This window comes from Halichoerus grypus, chromosome 11 (assembly GCF_964656455.1).
Source record: "Halichoerus grypus chromosome 11, mHalGry1.hap1.1, whole genome shotgun sequence".
NCBI classification, from domain to species: domain Eukaryota; kingdom Metazoa; phylum Chordata; class Mammalia; order Carnivora; family Phocidae; genus Halichoerus; species Halichoerus grypus.
In genome coordinates this window covers 51,345,897-51,364,571 of record NC_135722.1, presented here as the reverse complement: position 1 = coordinate 51,364,571, position 18,675 = coordinate 51,345,897, and the positions used below count along the sequence as shown (strand labels likewise).

The following is an 18,675-nucleotide window of genomic DNA, read 5'->3' as shown; positions in this document are numbered from 1 at the left end:
GAGGTACAGATCTGAGATTCAACAGTCTTGCACAATTCACAGCGCTTACCAGAGCACATACCCTCCCCAGTGTCCATCACCCAGTCACCCCATCCCTCCCACCCCACCCCCCACTCCAGCAACCCTCAGTTTGTTTCCTGAGATTAAGAATTCCTCGTATCAGTGAGGTCATATGATACATGTCTTTCTCTGTTTGACTTATTTCGCTCAGCATAATACCCTCCAGTTCCATCCACGTCGTTGCAAATGGCAAGATCTCATTCCTTTTGATGGCTGCATAATATTCCATTGTATATATATACCACATCTTCTTTATCCATTCATCTGTTGATGGACATCTTGGCTCTTTCCACAGTTTGGCTATTGTGGACATTGCTGCTATAAACATCGGGGTGCACGTACCCTTTTGGATCCCTACTTTTGTATCTTTGGGGTAAATACCCAGTAGTGCAATTGCTGGATCATATGGTAGCTCTATTTTCAACTTTTTGAGGAATCTCCATACTGTTTTCCAGAGTGGCTGCACCAGCTTGCATTCCCACCAACAGTGTAGGAGGGTTCCCCTTTCTCCGCATCCCCGCCAACATCTGTCATTTCCTGACTTGTTAATTTTAGCCATTCTGACTGGTGTGAGGTGGTATCTCATTGAGGTTTTGATTTGGATTTCCCTGATGCCGAGCGATGTTGAGCACTTTTTCATGTGTCTGTTGGCCATTTGGATGTCGTCTTTGGACAAATGTCTGTTCATGTCTTCTGCCCATTTCTTGATTGGATTCTTTGTTCTTTGGTTGTTGAGTTTGATGAGTTCTTTATAGATTTTGGATACTAGCCCTTTATCTGATATGTCATTTGCAAATATCTTCTCCCATTCTGTCGGTTGTCTTTTGGTTTTGTTGACTGTTTCCTTTGCTTTGCAAAAGCTTTTTATCTTGATGAAGTCCCAATAGTTCATTTTTGCCCTTGCTTCCCTTGCCTTTGGCGATGTTTCTAGGAAGAATTTGCTGCGGCTGAGGTTGAAGAGGTTGCTGCCTGTGTTCTCCTTTAGGATTTTGATGGACTCCTGTCTCACATTGAGGTCTTTCAACCATTTGGAGTCTATTTTTGTGTGTGGTGTAAGGAAATGGTCCAGTTTCATTCTTCTGCATGTGGCGCAAATCGTCACTCTTGCTTGGTGGATTCAGTTTTTGAAAACAGCTAAAAGATACTGGGAGCCAAAGAGTGAAGCAAGGCAGTGCATTTTTGGTGAAGAATGACATGTAAACAGTAAGACTTAATTTATGTGTGTGTGTCTCACATGGAGTAGACTTTGAAGGCAGTTTCCAATGGAGTGTTTCATAAATGTTTTGAGTGATAGTAATATTGTTAGAGTAAGTAAATAACTTCCTACAGGGTCTATTTTGACTTCAGTTTTCATTTGATTTAATAAGATTGGAGGCGCCTAGGTGGCTCAGTTGTTAAGAGTCTGCCCTCGGCTCAGGTCATGATCCCAGGGTCCTGGGATCGAGCCCCACATTGGGCTCCCTGCTCCATGGGAAGCCTGCTTCTCCCACTCCCCCTGCTTGTCCTCCCTCTCTCACTGTGTCTCTCTCTGTCAAATAAATAAATAAAATCTTTAAAAAAAATAAGATTGGAAATGTTTATGTATTTTTAATTTAAAAAAAATTTTTTTTAATTTTTATTTATTTGACAGAGAGAGAGCGAGAGCAGGAACGCAAGCAGGTGGAGTGGGAGAGGGAGAAGCAAGTTTCCCACGGAGCAGGGAGCCCGATGAGGGGCTTGATGTGGGACTCGATCCCAGGACCCTGGGATCATGACCTGAGCCGAAGGCAGATGCTTAACAACTGAGCCACCCAGGCGCCCCTGGAAATGTTTGTTTAAAAAGGTGCCACTTCCTTTATACTCACTGTGCTTATTTGCTTTCTTCTAGGCCATGGTGACTAGATAGTGTGAGAAAATTTGCCTTTCTCCTGGTAGTCCTCCCAAATCACAAATGTAATTTGAGGACCAAAAAGGATTGGAACATGCTGCTGTAGGACACTGCAGCTGAGGGGGTGTTTGCAGTCCCATCTCCAGAAGACTCAGGCACAGGTCCTTCTGGCTGCAGCACCCACTGCGCACCAGCATGCCAGAGCCCATCACATGGTGTGGCCAACGCAGACAGTTTGGTAGCTCCAGTCTTTTTGTGGGAAAAATGATATATCGAGTCACTTCATTAATTTTTTTTTTTTTTTTTTTGTCAGCAGTTGGGTTTGAGAAAGGGTGAGGATGGGCAGGGAAATGGGAAGAGGGAAAGCAGAGAGCCTATCTTGAATGCATTTGAAATAGGCTGATTGGTGTACCCTGGAATCTGTTCCTGGAAATGGTGGTCTTGTTGATAACTAGTCAGTAAAATAAGGTATTCGGCAGTGTGGTCAAAAGATTCTGTCGCTAAGTCACTATATGATCGTTTGCAATTCTTTGTTACTCTAGGTCTTGTTTTCCTGATTTTAATATTGAGAAAGTTCCATACTAAGAGTTCTAGATCTGAAAACAGGTAGGCCTAAGGAGATTTGAGGTGGGAAAATATCTGCTTGTAAATTCTTGACTATTAGATTAGGGGGTAGGAGTGGAATTCCTTTTAAGCCCCTAAGTTGTAGTGATTTTGCTTTCTACGTGCAGTCACAGCCGAGTGATCAAACATGAAGTAGCTGTTTAATGGGAAGCAGGCACTAGGAGCTTTCTCCTGAAAAACAATCACAGGACATGCTGGTCCTGAGAGAAGTCATTCCCTGGTAGGACCTATTGTTTGAAGGAGTTGGAGGTGAATTTCATCAAGATGGACAGTGTGGATATTGTGATTTAGGAGATTTAGAGACTTTGTTCCCTACTGTGGTTAATTTCAAGTCTTTCTTTAAAGGGATTCTCTTAATGATTGATGCAGTGGGATTCATTTAGAGAAAAAGCCCCAGGTAACCACAATTAGAAGTTAAATGGCCAAGAGCAGAGCCAGTTGCTGGAGAGAAAGTGGCCTAATCAGTTGCTTTTTGACACTTAGATCCTATAGTGGCTCCAAGGAGAGAATAGGCTGCTTGGTGAGCTCACTAGGCACTAGGCTGGGAGATTTGGGCTCCAAACAGAGGAGGAGGTGACCCGTAGAATCCACACCTCTTAATCTCCCAATTCCTCTTCTTTCCCTCAGTGCCCTTTAGTTTTAATTAGGATTGTGTAAACACAGTCAGCTTGCCAGTCCCCTTAAAGTGGCAGGCCCATGACGTTTTCTGTTGGTCACTTTAAATTAGAGGGATTGTCCTCCTTTGACACTTTGGCTTCGCTGGCTGCCTCACTGAAATAATTCATTAGATTAGGGCCAGTTGGCTGTCATTCAGTCAGGCAACATTATTTAGTACCTACTGTGTGCAAGCATTATACTGAGATGCAGCTGGTAGGTGAATGAGAGGGCTTCTGCTCTCCAGAAGCTTAGTCAGGTGAAACATATTTGTAGCTAGTGTAGACCCAAAGAGGAATGGAATAAAGTGTGTAGAGGAACAAGTAATATTGGGAACATGTAGAGGGGAGAACAGTTGTTTTTGAATTGGGAGAACAAGGAGAGCTTCTGAAGAGAGAAGGCATTTGAACCAGGTTATAAAAGGTGAATTAAGCGTTCAGTAGATTTAGAAGAAAGAGCATTTTGGAGGAGGTCACAGCATGTTTGGGAAAAGCACAGAGCATGTTTTAGAAAAGTATTCCTGAGATAGAGGATATCTTAGAGGTATGAGCTGGAGATAGGCCGGAAAGGAAGTTTGATTGTTAGCTCCTAAAGAACTTTAAGTGTCATGTTAAGGGGTATGGATTTTATTCTGCATGGAGTTAGCTGTTGAATTTTTTTTTAAGTTTATTTTTTTTTAGTAATCTCTGGACCCAACATAGTGCTCGAACTCACAACAGAGATCAAGTTACAAGCTCTTCCGACTAAGCCAGCCAGACACACCCTGAATTTTTTTTTTTTTTTTAAGATTTATTTATGAGAGAGAAGGAGAGCGAGCACTGCAGGAACTGGGGGAGGGGCAGAGGGACAGGGAGAAACAGATGCCCTGCTGAACAGGGAGCCCTATGCAGGGCTCCATTCCAGGACCCTGGCATCATGACCCAAGCCGAAGGCAGCCACTCAACTGACTGAGCCACCCAGGCTCCCTGTTTTGTTTTGTTTTTTTTTAACTAGGCTCCAGGCCCAGCGTCCAGCCCAACGCAAGGCTTGAACTCATGACCCTGAGATCAAGACCTGAGCTGAGATCAAGAGTCAGATGCTTAACCAACTGAGCCACCCAGGCGCCTGGCCCCCTGAATGTTTTTGATGTGAGGAATAATATGATCCAACCCATGTTACTTAGGTCTTAGTCTGTTTTCTTTCCTTTTTTTTTTTTTAAATTTATTTATTAGCGAGTGCACACTTGCGTGTAGGGGGGAGGGGCAGAAGTAGAGAGAATCTTAAACAGACTCCGCACTGAGCTTGGACTCCTTGCATGGCTCGATCCGAGGACCTTGATCCCAAGATCAGGGCCTGATCCGAAACCAAGAGTCGGACGCTTAACCAACTGTGCCACCCAGGCGCCCCGATCTGTTTTCTTTAAGTGTAAGGTCTTAGATTTAAGGGTTGAGAAGGTGATGGTCCTGGGTCTTAGAGTATAAGGTTTGTCAGGTGTCTCAATATAACTTGATTCCTCAGGGGCGCCTGGGTGGCTCAGTTGGTTAAGCGACTGCCTTCGGCTCAGGTCATGATCCTGGAGTCTTGGGATCGAGTCCCGCATCGGGCTCCCTGCTCGGCAGGGAGTCTGCTTCTCCCTCTGACCCTCCTCCCTCTCATGCTCTCTGTCTCTCATTCTCTCTCTCTCAAATAAATAAATAAAATCTTTAAAAAAAAAAAAAAAAAAAAAATATAACTTGATTCCTCAGTTACATTTACTAAAGCATGTCCAAAAACAAGAAGGCAGGAAATGATCAGCATTGTCCCTTTAGATTGAGCTTCTCTACACCCCGAAGATGAAGGTTTTCTTAGGCGTATACCTTATGCAGTCTTCTTGCTAATGGGTTGCTTACTTCTGCTAATTCTGTATACAGTCCTATACAAATTTCTCACAAAGGGTGGACTTTTGATTATACAGTAGAAACCAAAAATGTTTTTTGAATCTGATTGAGAAATAGTATATATTCATTGTAGGAAACAGGAAAAATACAGGAAAGGATAAAGAAGAAAACTAAATTATCCATAACCCCACTATCTGGAGAAAATCACTTATTCCCATTTTAGTATGTCTTTTCAATGTTTTGTACCTATGCATATTTCTGTTTTGCATAGTCCAAAGTCATATATTACCTATAATTTTGTATTCTCCTTCCCAGTTACCATTGTTTTCATTGTATAAATTCATATAAATTTAAAATATTGCTGAAACTATAAATATTGCTGTATATGCTGTATAATTATCATAGAGGATTTTTATAGTGCTTTCAGTTTTTCTATTTTAAACAGCACTGTAATGCTTTTATACAAATTATAAAAGTGATATATATAACAAATAAGTCCCCTACACTTAACCCTTTATCCTAATCCTACTCTGCAGAGATAACCATTTTTTTTAATTTTTATTTTATTTTTTTTAGATTTTATTTATTTGTCAGAGAGAGATAGCACAAGCACACAAGCAGGGGGAGGGACAGAGGGAGAAGCAGGCTCCTGCTGAGCAGGGAGCCCGATGCGGGACTCGATCCCAGGACTCTGGGATCATGACCTGAGCTGAAGGCAGACGCTTAACCGACTGAGCCATTCATGTGCCCCATCTAAATTTCATTTGAAATGAGCTTCACTGTCTAAAATAGCCACAGTCAGTTGGACAAACAATCTCCATTAAGAAACTGTTCTTTAGATGTTCAGTGTAAGTTATTGTTTTGTTTAGACCCAGGTAGTACATATTTTAGGCTTTGCAGGCTGTGTAGTTGCAACTACAGTTGACCCTTGAACAACATGGGTTTGAACTGCATGGGTCCACTTATACAGGGATTTTTTTGATACAGTACTGTAAATGTATTTTCTCTTATGATTTTCCTAGTAACATTTTCTTTTCTCTAGCTTTATTGTTCGGTTACGGTATTAATACATATAACTTAACAAGATAGATGTTAATCAGTTTATGTTATCGATAAGTCCTCCAGTCAGCGGTGGCTATTAATAGTTAAGGTTTTGGGGTGTCAGAAGTTCTGCGTCAATTTTCAGTTGCATAGGGTGGTGGGGGCGGTTTGGCGCCCCTAATCTTTGCATTATTCAAGGATCTCCTCTGTTCACCTCTGCAGATCATAGTTTGACCTTTGGATAGTGGGAAATATATTAGAATATAGTAGTCAGAAGGCCTGGCTGTTCAAAAACTATAGCATTTTTCTCAAGCTTTTTATTTATTTATTTTAAAGATATTTTTTTATTTATTAGCGTGAGAGTGCGCACCAGCAGGGGTAGGGGCAGAGGGAGAAGCAGACTCCCTGCTAAGCAGACACCCTGTTGTGGGGCTCCATCCCAGGACCCCAGGGTCATGACCTGAGCTGAAGGCAGACGCTTAATTGACTGAGCCACCCAGGCACCCCCAAAGCTTTTTAAAGTATGAGAAATCCATTATATACTAATATGGAAACGTGAAATAAATTTTTAAGTGAAAAAGGCAAGTTGCAAAACAAATCATACAGTATGATTACAGGTATGTAGACCAAACACACACTTTTTTGTCTCTTTATATTCATACATGCATACACACATCCATGTATATACACATATATGTATCTGTATATACACACACATGTGTACGTGTGTGCATGCCTAGGAAAGGCTACAACAAACTTTTAACAGTAGTCACTCTGAGGAGGGGAGTGCCATTGGTGAATGTGGGTTAAGGTTTGGTGAATGGGGAGTTTTACATTTTACTCTCTATATTTCTGTATTATAATATTTCATAGTGATAATGTATTCTTTCTCCTTCCTACTTGTTTGGATAGCTGGTGGGCCTGTCTGCACTTGTCAGGGTCAGCAGTGTGACAAAGTAGGATTAATTCCACAAACCAGCTCTGCCCACATCAGTTGAGTGGGAAGCAGCTGCTGAGACCAGAACAAGGAGCACATGTATTGGGTGGGGGTGGGGGGTGGGATGCGCAGGTGGCTGGGAGAGGGAGCCAAGATAGGCCAATGTTAATTTACCAACAGTAAGTATCACATGTCCTGTCTTGACATTCTCCAAGTTGCTTTTCCTTCCTTTATCACACTGGGCCCTGAGGAAAATTCTATGAGCTAGTAAGGCAGGGATGATAACAAGAAAGGAAGCAATCAAAACATTGGATGACTAGAAAGTGTGTATATAGAAATTTTTTTCTTTCATTTAAAAAGAAATATGCACAAGGATATGCATTATGGCATTGTTTGAAATGGTAGATTGAAAATAGCTTTGTCCATCAGTAGGAAAATACGTGAACACATTATGTTATATTCTTTATGTGGACTGTTATTATATAGCTTTTTAAAAGTATGAGTTAAAATTTTATTTACTGATACTTAGGGGGATGTTCATGATAAATTATTAAGTGAGAAAAACAAGTTGCAGAGCAATGTTGAAGTGTAAACCTAGTTTTTTAAAATGGAGAATAATAAAAAAATCCTTAAATATAAAAATATATTTGTAGTGGGGCACCTGGGTGGCTCAGTCGTTAGGCATCTGCCTTCGGCTCAGGTCATGATCCCAGGGTCCTGGGATTGAGCCCCGCATCGGGCTCCCTGCTCCGCGGGAAGCCTGCTTCTCCCTCTCCCACTCCCCCTGCTTGTGTTTCCTCTTACGCTGTGTCTCTCTCTGTCAAATAAAATCTTTAAAAAAATAAAAAATATATATATTTGTAGTTATGTTTTGGGGGGCATGGAAAAATCTGTTAGCGTATCTTATCTTGTGGGAGGGCCCAGAGGGGAACAAAAAGGGGCTGAGAGACTAGAAATTTTTTTAGTCTAACTTTATATTGCTTCATTGGTTTTAGAGAACAAGGAAAATAAACTTGGTCAAGCAAGAGGTGAAGTCTCCTATTTTCTCATCTTAATTGATTTTTAAGAGGTGCTTTTAATTTTTTTTAGTGAGTTAATGAAGCAGAGAATTATGAAAGTAAAAAATAGAGTTAACATGTAAATCTTCTCCTGGGTTTAGGGGGAGGTATCCTGGTAGTGGAAAGAGTCCCAGGAATCAGGGAACCAACTTTGTAGTTCTCAACTTCCTGGTGTGTGAGCTTCAATCTAATAAGGTCATTTAACAACTGTTAAGCAGTGCCCCACTCTCTCCATCTCTATAATTGAAGAGCTTGTACCAGAGACTTACCTCCAAGGTCCTTTCTAGCCCTAATGCTCCAGGATCTATGATCCCACAATTGAACTACCTTTTGAGATTAGAACATTGTATTTTATTTATTTTTAAATGCTTTGTTGCTGTTTTGTTTTGTTTTTACATTTTAACACTCTGAAATTAGGATGCATTTATAATTGGTGGCATCTTTCAATTGTCATTGGCTGTTTTTTTACACTTTTATTGTCCCTGAAATTGAGATATCTTACTATTGATAGTATAGGATAGTTGCACTTTTCAGATGCATTTTTTTTTCATTTAATAGTAAATGAATCTTGGTCCCTTCCTAGGCTTCCCTTGCTCCTGATTCCATCAGATTCCCTCACATCACCTAGACATTATGGGTAAGGACAAGTGGGTGAATATATTATTTGTGTGTGCAAGGATTTTGTGCATCCTTACTTAACTGGTAGGTGCCCTTTATGTACCTGCTGCTTGAGAAGTAAATATATATGTAGCCCTGAGACATCCAGCTTTGCTTCTGAATTTTGATTAGTCTGTCTTAATTTTGCCTAGTGTTTGTTTGCTTTTTAATTAAAGTGTAACATACATACAGAAAAATGTGTAAAGTGATGTAGCTCATGAACACACCTGTGTCATTAGTGCTGTTTCAAGAAACAGAACATTACCAGCATCCCATTAGTCCTTTCCAGTCATTGTCCCCCCTGCTGTTTTCTTTTTAAATACAGCAAAAGTGTACATAGGGATGGTGACTCTTGGTTCCTAGGTGGGTGGGTGGCTCATGGTTATCTTGGGGTGAATCTGCTGGAAAGAGCTTCAAATTTGGAGCCAGAAGATCAGAGTTGCATTGTGGGCCTATTGTTTTATAGTTTTGTGACCTTAGGCAAAGTACTTTTCTGAACTCCATTCCTCTTTGATAAAATGAAAGCAGTGTCTACCTTGCAGAGCTGTTGTGAGGATCATGTGAAATACTTTGTAGATGGGAAACACTGTCAGTGGTAAAAAGCCATATACAAATGCTAGGTGTTTTTAGTGAGGAAGGTAGAATCCCAGGCAGGAGATGATGAGACCCTGACATAAGGAGAGAAAATGAAGACGTTTTATCTCCAGATCCATTCTCTTAACCACCTTCCTTTTAAATTGACATCAGTGTGGTCACTGGCTTTCTGTTAAAATTTCCTCAAATAATATAAGGGTCCTAAAAAGGAATCTCCAGAGCTTTGGAATTTCACTCAGAGTCTTTCCATCAATTCTCAACGTGGGTGCCCCCTGGAGCTGCGCAAGACAGAGGCTTTGGCAGAAGATTAACAAATTTCAATAGCAAATGTATACACCACCTCTTTATAGGCCTACTAAGCAAGCATGATCCTACCATAGACCCTCTTCTGATTATAGTCACACTGTCCCAAAAGTGACCCAAATCTATATCTCTAGCCCCAAATCATATTTTTCACCAGCTACTGGGTTTTTCTGATTGTATGTCCAATAGACACCTCATGTCTAAAACCAAACTTCAAACCACCTGCCATTATGGCATGATGGTTTAGATTATGAACTTTGGAGTGAGACAGACCTGGGTTTGAATCTTAATTCTGCTACTTGTTAGCCTCATGATTTTGGACAGGTTGCTCAACATCTTGAAACTTCTGTGAAAGAGGGTATTAATAGCACTTGCCTGATAGGGTCGGTACTAGTGCTCAATGATTGAAGTTATTATTTTTACATTCTTTTTGTTTGTTTTTGGCACACATGATATTCATTCAAGCTAGGAAATTAGAGGTGCTTCTAGAATTTTCCTTTTGTCATTCTTTACTTACAGTTGATTTTCAGGGCCTGTCATAAGTAGTTCTCATACTGTTGCTTCCTCTTTTTTAAATCACTGCTTTATTTCAGACATATATCCCTACTTGCTTGGAACAAGTAATGGTTTTGCACTGCATTCTGCAAAGCTTAACAGAATTACAGAACAACAACAAAAAAATTAATTAAAAAGAAAAAGAGGGGCGCCTGGGTGGCTCAGTCGTTAAGCGTCTGCCTTCGGCTCAGGTCATGATCCTAGGGTCCTGGGATCGAGCCCCGCATCGGGCTCCCTGCTCCGCGGGAAGCCTGCTTCTCCCTCTCGCACTCCGCCTGCTTGTGTTCCCTCTCTCGCTGTCTCTCTCTCTCTGTCAAATAAATAAATAAATAAATCTTTAAAAAAAAAAAAAGAAAAGAAAAAGAATTATAGGGGTGCCTGGGTGGCTCAGTCGTTAAGCGTCTGCCTTCAGCTCAGGTCATGATCCCAGGGTCCTGGGATCCAGCCCCGCATCGGGCTCCCTGCTCAGCGGGAAGCCTGCTTCCCCTCTCACACTCTCCTTGCTTGTATTCCCTCTCTTGCTGTCTCTCTGTCAAATAGATAAATAAAATCTTTTTTTAAAAAAAGAAAAGAATTACAGAACAGACTTAGGAATGAGGTGGAAGCGGGGGAGGGGGACAGGGCTCCAAACATCCTTTACTTCAAACCATCTACTTTTATCTGTATCTTGGGTTCTATATGAAGAGTGAGTCTGAAGAGGATTCACTTTTAAAATATAATTTGAAACCTTTGATTCATTTAAGAAGTATTTATCAAGCACCTTCTATGTACCAGGCATTGTGCTAATTTCTAAGAATTCAATGGTGAGCACACAATCTGTGATTTCATGGAACATATGATACTAGGAGAAAAATTAATGAAATACAAAAAGGCATAATTAGAAACTGTGAGAGCTGTGAAGGAAAGGACTCTGGTGCTGTGCATAGTAGGAACTTGACCTAGTATGGAACTGGGAACTAGGTGGTTAGGGAGAGTTTACATGAGGAAGTAACATTTGTTGAGCTGAGGTATGAAGGATAAGTTAGAATTAACTAGATGAAGAGGTAAGAAAAGAAAGCTTTGGGTAGAAGGAAGAGCAAGGACAACACTAAACCACATGTGGATATAACCTCCTACTAATAACCTTTCAGCCTCTAACAGCTAGCATTTAAGATTTGTGAAGATTTACAATGACCCTCTGAGAAAGTACTGTTACTATTCACATTTTATAGATGGGGAAGCTGGGGACACAGGTTAAATAACCCGCTCAAGGTTGCACAGCTAGTAAGCTATAGAGCCAGGATTTTAATTAGGCAGTCTAACTGCAGACCCCATGTTCTTAGCCATTGTGCTGTATTGCCTTCCTCTTGTTTCTTACCATTCTAGCCTGTACGTCATACAGACTGGAACATAGATCTGATCTATGTTCCTCCCCTTTACTCCCTCCCTTTAGAAACCTTGATTGTTTCCTATCACCTACAGGATAAAATCTGAATTCCTTAGTATGATGTAAGTGCCTCACAATTTAGTACTACTTATCCTCATCATCTGCTACACCTTCCTAAAACTGCATGCCATTGCTCAAATGTAATAAACTCTATCTTTGCATATGCTGTTCTCTTTGCCTAGAATGCTCTTTTTTACTTCTCTTTTGGTGAAACCCTACTCATCCTACTCACACTTTAAGTACGCAGCTTAAATGTTACTTCCTTGGTAAAGCTTTCCTAATCATCCATCCTGAGTTAATCAGACACCTCACATGTCCTCTAAAACAGTAAATTCTGTGTTCCTGGTCTGAAGTCTTTTCAGCAAAGCAGGAATCCTAGGTCTTTTCCTTACCACACCCCGTTCCTAAGAACTTTGGGTCTACCTCCACGATGCCTTTCAAGTAACACCGTTCTTCTTTGGTCCTACTGCCGCTGCAGTTACCACCTCACTCTGTTCTGCCTCTGGACTCGATGTGCCAGATTCATCTTTTGAAAAAGCACAAGCAAGCCATTCTGCTCAGGACACTGCTTTTCAGGTGTGCTTCCGACAAGTCACTGTTAGTCTCCACTAGACTTCCCAGTGTTTTCTCACCTTCCTTTTAGCATTGCCCAAGTCTGTGTTCTTTGGCCTTGTATTAAGGTGAGTTATAGGTATGTTTCTTTCTCCACAGGATTGTAAGCCTGTTTTTTTTTTTTTTTAAGTTTTTATTTATTTATTTGACAGAGAGAGAGATAGCGAGAGCAGGAACACAAGCAGGGGGAGTGGGAGAGGGAGAAGCAGGCTTCCCGCTGAGCAGGGAGCCCGATGCGGGGCTCAACCCCAGGACCCTGAGATCATGACCTGAGCTGAAGACAGATGCTTAACGACTGAGCCACCCAGGTGCCCTGTAAGCCTGTTTAATTTAGGTTTGAGTCTCCAATATAGTATCTTCAGGTGTTTATTTCATGTTTATGGTTGAATGTCCCTGGTTAAATTTCATTAATTCCAAGTAAAGAGTAACCCATCTTATATATTTTGAAGAATCTGTATTGCAAATAGTGTTTTGGTTTTTTAAAGATTTGGTCCTAAAGGGAGGGAAATTTCAGCTTTAGGAAAATTGCTTGTGAGGAACTCTTCATAATTCTCAGTGATGCCAGATATATGGGATGTTATTTTATCTAATGCTGTTAAAGTTACTTAGCGTCTTTAAAAATGGAGAAAATGACACCTGCCTTGCCCACACCACAAATTAGTTGTAGCAGAAACCCTTTGAACAAGGAATGTGTAAGTGCTTTGTGCACATAAAGGACTATACTGATAAGACAGGTATAGGTTGTAGTTGAGGTGTGCTGGAAAGAGCCCTGGATTTAGAAGACTTGAGTTCTGGCTCTGCAGTCCTGTAGATTGACCTTGAAGCAGGCATTTTCTTCTAGTCTTTTAGTCTGTAAAATTGGAATGAACATGCTTGCCTCTTAGGGTTTTTCAGGAGGGATTAATTGAGATGTGAGAAGTAGCCTTCCTTAAATTCTTGAAGTCTGTTAAAATGTTAGGTTTGGGGGTACCTGGGTGGCTCAGCTGGTTAAGTGTCTGCTCAGGTCATGAACCCGGGGTCCTGGGATCAAGCCCCTCATTGGGCTCCCTGCTCGGCAGGGAGCCTGTTTCTCCCTCTCTCTCTGTCTGCCACTCCCCTTCCCCCCCCCCCAGCTTGTGCTCTCTTGCCCTCTCTCACTCATGCTCTCAAATCAAAATCTTAAAAAAAAAAAAAGGTTTGTTGTCTGTTTTTTTTAATCATGGCCACATTAAATACATTCCCATTTATTTTATTAGCATATTAACAGATTTGGTTTTTGAGGCAGTCTAGCATCCTATTTAGAAATCCAGCCCTTATTAATATTTGTGTTTGTTCATTTCTTTCGGAAGTTAAAGGCATCACATTGTGTGTGATAGGAGAAGTGGACTTGGAACCAGAAAGACCGGGGATTCAGTGCTGTGTAGGAGGTAGAGACAGAAGATAAAGCAGAGGGGATGGGGGGATAGGGAGAGATGGGAGGGTGAGAGAGGAAGAGAGAAGAGAGAGGTGTCATCTGGGTTTTTTAGCTACTTAAAGTCTGTTTGAAACAAACCAGATCCTGGGCAGAATCCTTATTCTCTAAAGCTTATGTTCTGAAGTCACAAGTTGTCTCAAATCAGCAGACCTTGCTCAGACATACAGATAAATTGTAAATTTCCATCTCGGGCAGAGGATAGCAAATCTTGGGCGCCTGGGTGGCTCAGTTGGTTAAGCGACTGCCTTCAGCTCAGGTCATGATCCCGGGGTCCTGGGATCGAGTCCCACATCGGGCTCCCCCAGCTCTGCGGGGAGCCTACTTCTCCCTCTGCCTCTGCCTGCCACTCCCCTGCTTGTGCTGTCTCTCTCTCTGTCAAATAAATAAATAAAATCTTAAAAAAAAAAAAAGAAGATAGCAGATCTTCAGCCTAGTTGTCACAAGTGTTCTAGCATGAATGTAGGGTGGGTGACTAGAAGACCATTAAGGTATCTTTCAACTTTGAGATTCTGTGATTTGTTGACCAGGTATAGAAAGCTGCTTTTATTTAGGTGTGGTTTTTTTTTCCCATTTTTTAAAATTAGGCTTTTAAGACCAATGTAATTATAAATTGCACTCTTCTCTGTGGCTTTTATTTATGAAAGCTTGTAAATGCCTTGACTATAGTTCCAAATACCTTTCATTGTGCCCCATGCAAAGTTGGTACTACCAGTTTCCAAGGACCACCTCCTGTCATCAGGATTAATGAAGCATCCACCTGTGCCTTGCTTTGGGGATGGGACCCAGTAGGGTAACAAACAAAAGTGCTTGTTTCTAGGGGATTTGCTTTTTTCTTTTTTCCCCCCTGGAAAGGAGGAAGATCTAACTGGTGAAGTTTTGACCAGATTCTGAGGAGATTAGTTCTGTGGCAAAGATTTTTGTTGTTATTGTTGAGAATGGTATCCTGGAGAAAGAATCATGGGAAATTTTGGAGGTACTTTAGATATGATCTATCCAATACCAGTACCCTTGTTTTACTGAGACCCAAGCTAGGGCAAGTGACTTGCCTGAAGCCATAAATTTAGTAGGTGATGGATTCAGAACTTACCTCCAGGGGCTTCCAACACCAAATCTAAGGTGTTTGTTTGTTTGTTTGTTTGTTACCATTGGTGTGGCTGTCTCTAAGAGTAGTTGCAAATATTTACATTGAAACTGTTCCTCCTTCAGTTTCTTTTACCTTTCTCATCATCAGTTCTGTGTTTGTGCGCAAACATTGTGCTAGATATATTGCCTGTAGGGACAGATCCGTTTACTCCTCTGTGACAATGAAACAGGGTGAACAGGTTCTTAGGTGTTTTGTAGAAAGACCTTCTTGAGGGAGAACTAAATAGGGCCTCTTGGATGTTATAATGAATCCTCTCTGGGTTTTGATTTGCCCTCTGCTTTTCTCCCCAGGAAGCTGCAGGCTTACCAACACTGCCTCATTACTCAGCACTACCCTCTGGAGAGGGAGAATGAGGCCTGGTAAGTAAGCTGGAGGTCCGGGTTCTGAAACAGCAGTCCTTCCCTCCAGCCAATGGAGTTTCTTCCAATCTTCTTTCTCCATGGCTTCTCACCCTTGAGATATGTCCACTGTCCCTTCCAGTAGAAAATTCTTCTATGCTCACCTCTTCAGAGGAGTTTTGGTCATTTAATGTTTCTAAAGCTGTTGTATCTTCAGAAAAAAAATTCTTTAGTGGTAACTTTTAGAACTGTTTGTTTGGATTAAAAAGTTGATTCTTATGAGGAAGTATAGAGGAACAGGGTTTCTTTGAGCCACTGAGAATGTGCTAGCTTTTATTTATTCATTTGATGGTTGTTTATTTAAGAGCAGTAGAGAATAATGTAGAGACCACATAGACAAGTCACTACCTATGTGACTAAGTCACTTAATTCCTGAGACTCAGATTTTCTCATCTTTAAGATAGAAATAAAGCCTACGTAGTTGAGAGGACTAGATGAGATGACCATGTAAGAGGATGGTCTCTGGAGAGACCCAGCTGGACTCCAATTTTGGCTCCCAACACTTACTAGCTGTGTGGACTTAGGCAAGTTATTTAATCTTTCTCAGTTTCCTTTTCTGTAAAATAGAGATGGATAATCATAGTATTTGTTATCGTGTCATTGGGTTATTGTGAGGACTAAGCAAAAAAGTGTTTAGCACAGTGCCTGGTGCATACTAAGTGCTCATTAAATGTTAGCTATTAATTACAACAGTAGCAGCAACAGCAACAATAGTCTGTAGGTATTTATGATGCTAGGACATCAGGTGGCAGAGGAAAGACTAGAAGGCATCGCATAGGGCAGTGGATCTGTAAGAGCATTTTCCCTACCAGCTTTCTTAGTGAGAGGGCCTATAGGGACTGAGAGGCTCTCATTGGGCCTACAGCTTCCTATAGTGAAAGCTTCCTTTCCAGCCTAGTAGGCTGAGGTGGGAGGTTCAGAGGGACTTCAGAAGACAGTGAGAAGACCAGTCTGGCAGGGTGGAGGGTTTGGGTAAGGGCAAAAATAACTCTAGAAGGTAAAACTGGGGCCGGGTCCTGGAGGGCCTTGAAGGCCAGGTGAATTCTTTGTATTAGAACCACCCTAGGGCCATCTCAGTGGAAATTGCTCTCTTTCAGTTTTTACTTCATACTTTTAAAAATGGTAATACACATTATTATTTTTTTTTAATGGCAATACTCGTTAAAAGCTGTGACATCTACATTTTAAACAAAAATAGTAAAACAAACACCCATGCACAGGAGATGTAGTATTACCAGACCCTTTGAAAACACCCTCTGTGCATCACCAACCCCTTCCAACCTCTGAGTGCTATCCTGAATCTTGTGTTAGTCATTTATTGTTTTCCTTCCTTCTTCTCTCCTTTCTTTTATTTATTTATTTTTTAAAGATTTTATTTATTTGACAGCGAGAGAGGGAACACAAGCAGAGGGAGTGGGAGAGGGAGAAGCAGGCTTCCCGCGGAGCAGGGAGCCCGATGCGGGGCTCGATCCCAGGACCCTGGGATCATGACCCAAGCTGAAGGCAGACGCTTAATGACTGAGCCACCCAGGTGCCCCCTCTCCTTTCTTTTATTTATTTATTTATTTATTTATTTTTTAAAGATTTTATTTATTTATTTGACAGAGAGAGACACAGCGAGAGAGGGAACACAAGCAGGGGGAGTGGGAGAGGGAGAAGCAGGCTTCCCGCTGAGCAGGGAGCCCGATGCGGGACTCGATCCCAGGACCTTGGGATCATGACCTGAGCTGAAGGCAGTCGCTTAACCAACTGAGCCACCCAGGCACCCTATTTATTTATTTTTTTTTAAGATTTTATTTATTTGACAGAGAGAGACACAGCGAGAGAGGGAACACAAGCAGGGGGAGTGGGAGAGGGAGAAGCAGGTTTCCCGCGGAGCGGGGGGGGGGGGGGGGGGGGAGCCCGATGCGGGGCTCGATCCCAGGACCCTGGGATCATGACCTGGGCCGAAGGCAGACGCTTAACGACTGAGCCACCCAGGCGCCCCTCTCCTTTCTTTTAAAAATGGTTTTACCTATCCTGGTCTTTTGGGAACACAGAGCAGGGGCTGTGGATTCAGGCAGGAGCCGTGTGGCCTGCCCTTTGCCTAGCTAGGCCGGGAGGAGGCTTGGGGGAGTCCTGATGCTGCCACTGGAGGCGAGTGGCGGCCTTGTGGTGGGGGAAGGGGAGGCTGGAGAAACTGGCCACCACTGGTCCCGGCTTCGGCTTCGTGGGCAGCCGTGAAGAGCAGGCCCGGAAGCTTGGCAGTTTTGGCTGAGAGGTTCCAGAGGAGAGTTCATTCCTCTGCAGCTGCACAGCTGGAAGCTGTTGCCTGGAGTTTAGAGCCGAGGAGGGGGTGGGAATCTCTTGTATTCTTTTGAGACACAGTATCAACTCTTTCAGGTGCTGGGGAGCTTCAGGGCTGACACCGTGCCAGATGTAGCCAGGACAGTTTTAGCAGGTCTGCCTCCTATTTTCACCTCATACATTTCCTGGAGTGTTGATTATGCCAGTCATTAAATTATGTTTGCCACTTTGCTTTTCTATAAAAGCTTTGGTTTTTGCTTTGGCTTGGCTTTCCTGGTCCTTCTTTGAATAAAGAACTTTCTACCAATAGCAGTTGCTAACCACAGACTGCAAGTGATACTGTGGGAAAGCTAAGGGCCTGGGAGAAGAAGCCTGGTGATGGGGGTCTCTGCAGCAGTGGGCCTTGGTCTGACTCCCACCACTCACTCCAGTCATTCTCTGGTGCCCAGAGGGTTAAATTTGGAAACCTGCCATCCAGATGTATTTCAATGGAACAGATTCAAGGAGCCCTAGTGTGCTAGATACTGTGGGGGATCATAGAGACAGAACTGGTTATGCCCTTGACATTTACATTCTAGATGTGAGGACAAGACTTCCATGCTTATATAGTTAAGGCAGCACAAATGCTGAATGCAGAATGTAGACACATTTTTGTGATTACCAATGTAATACATGTTTATTTAGAATGAATTCAAATATAAAAGAAACATATAGTATAGAAACTCCCCCACAGTCTAACTCCTCCCTTAGATAACCACTGATACCTGTTAAGGAATATTTGAGGAGTTGAAATTTGAGCTGGACCTTAAAGTAAAATTCAGAGAGGCAGCCTGATGGAAGGAAAGCAAGCATCCTGAGGATCCAAGCTCCCACTCCGGAGAGGAGCACCCCCACTAGCTTTCTTGACAAACAGCCAGCTTCTGCTTGGACACCTTGGTGACTAGGTGCCAAAATGCCCAGAATAGGAATTAACCTTTGTTAAGCACCACCTTGTGCCTTGTGTGCTAGTCAGTGCGTTGGGCACCTTATAGATGTTATGGGATTAAGCCTCATTATAACCTTGTAAAATAGATATCTTTATTTTTGTTTTACAAATAGGGATACTGAGGTCGAGGTTACCTGCCACGGTCACACAGCAGCAAGTGGTATA

General features: G+C 42.1%; 1 protein-coding gene across 3 annotated transcripts in view; it reads left to right on the top strand.

Annotated features, from left to right (window-relative positions):
* NUMA1 (nuclear mitotic apparatus protein 1) overlaps positions 1 to 18,675 on the top strand; it is a 70,994-nt gene that overhangs the window by 11,915 nt on the left and 40,404 nt on the right. The window contains exon 2 of one of the 3 annotated variants that reach the window (XM_078058499.1): positions 15,132 to 15,200. The exons of the other annotated variants lie outside the window; for them this stretch is intronic. The gene's annotated coding sequence lies outside the window, so the exon portion shown is untranslated. The remainder of the gene's footprint in view (positions 1 to 15,131; positions 15,201 to 18,675) is intronic. 3 annotated transcript variants of the gene reach the window in all.